The sequence below is a fragment of the Meles meles genome, chromosome X (genome assembly GCF_922984935.1).
Source record: "Meles meles chromosome X, mMelMel3.1 paternal haplotype, whole genome shotgun sequence".
NCBI classification, from domain to species: Eukaryota; Metazoa; Chordata; class Mammalia; order Carnivora; family Mustelidae; genus Meles; species Meles meles.
This window is the reverse complement of record NC_060087.1, coordinates 115273716-115275418: the sequence shown is the minus strand read 5'-3', so window position 1 is coordinate 115275418 and position 1703 is coordinate 115273716. Positions and strand designations below refer to the sequence as shown.

General features: G+C 52.1%; 1 pseudogene; it reads right to left on the bottom strand.

Moving 5' to 3' along the window:
* Positions 1–949: 949 nt before the first annotated feature.
* On the bottom strand, positions 950–1354 carry LOC123934408 (annotated as a pseudogene).
* Between the last annotated feature and the right edge of the window lie 349 nt (positions 1355–1703).

The following is a 1703-nucleotide window of genomic DNA, read 5'->3' as shown; positions in this document are numbered from 1 at the left end:
ATTCTTTGCCCCATTCTTTTTTTTTTTTTTACAGATTTTATTTATTTATTTGACAGAGAGAGAGATCACAAGTAGGCAGAGAAGCAGGCAGAGGGAGAGAGGGAAGCAGGCTCCCTGCTGAGCAGAGAGCCCTATGCCAGGCTGATCCCAGGATGCTGGGGTCATGACCTGAGCTGAAGACAGAGGCTTAACCTACTGAGTTAACCAGGTGCCCCCCTTTGTCTCATTCTTGATCTCAGGGGGAAATTTTTCAGTAACTCATCATTAATCATGATGTTTGCTATAAATATTTAATTTTTCATAGGTGTCCTTCATAAGATCAAGAAAGTTCCTTTCTTTTCTTTTAAATTTTTAAGAAAAAAATTTTATTTACATATAATGTATTATTAGCCCCAGGGGTACAGGTCTGTGAATCGCCAGGTTTACACACTTCACAGCACTCACCATAGCACATACCCTCCCCAGTGTCCATAACCCCACCACCGTCTCCGGACCCCCCTCCCCTGGCAACCCTCAGTTTGTTTTGTGAGATTAAGAGTCTCTTATGGTTTGTCTCCCTCCAGATCCCATCTTGTTTCATTTATTCCAAGAACGTTCCTTTCTATTACTAATTTGCTACAGATCTTTTTTTCTAATCATGAATGAATATTATACATATATATATTTTTTTTCAGACAAAAAAGCAGAACCTTTATTTCCAGCCCACTCCCTGAACCTCTGTCAGAGGCACTGTAGGTAGAAGGCAGAGTAAGCCCTTCTCAAGCATTCCAGAACCCAGCAGGGACCCCACACCTGTCACTTGGTGGCACACCAGAGAGAATGGGAAGCCAGACACGCAGGCTCCTTTTTGTGCATTAACAGAGGCTTGTCGGAGAAGGCACGGACATCCTAGACATTCGAATCTAGAGAACGGCTTTCTCCGGGGAGGTCCTCAAGCCTTTCTTTAGAGTCAGGGACCACAGCTGGAGCAAGGGGTAGGGCCCAGACCAGCGAGTGCCCCTGGGGGCTGGTAGCCGAGTTCACTGGAGTCCGGGGGTGGGGGTCATGGCTGAGCAACAGCCGCACTGCAGGCACACGGCGAGGCACCATAAAGGGATCCAGGCCAGTGTCGGGTGAGACTGGCACGCGGGTGTCCTCCGGCTGCAGGAAGCACGGCTTGGTGAGGCGGGTCTGCTTCCCTGCCACCAGGATGGTCTCAGCCCCGCTGATGGCCTCCCTGCAGTCCCCACAACCTGAGAACACCACAGCCCCAGTAGGCTGCGGATTTTGCCGCCATCCTGCTCCTGCATCTCCTGGCTATCAGGAGGTGGCCGGGGCGCCGGGGAAAGGAGCCGGCTTTCTGGTAGTGCTCCATTCTGACTGCGGTCGTGTTTGCCTCTGCCCGCTGCTGGGATGTGTCAGATGCGCGCTGGGCAGTGCACCCCAAGCCATTCCCGAACCCTGGCTCTTTGCAACATGGCCCTCCCTGCTCCTCATCCCAGACTTCCTAGGAACAGGACCCTACCCCTTTCCCCCTCCCAGCATCTCAGGACAGGGGCCATGCTTGCCTCACCTTGGGAAGGGGCCGTGAGGCATAAACCCCCATTTTTTTCTGGACAGAGCTGCAACCCTCCCCCCACCCGGTAGTCCCAGAGACACGACCAGATTCCTCAAACACGGGGCTCTTTGGGATAGAGCCAAGCACCTTCATCCCAGGATCCCTA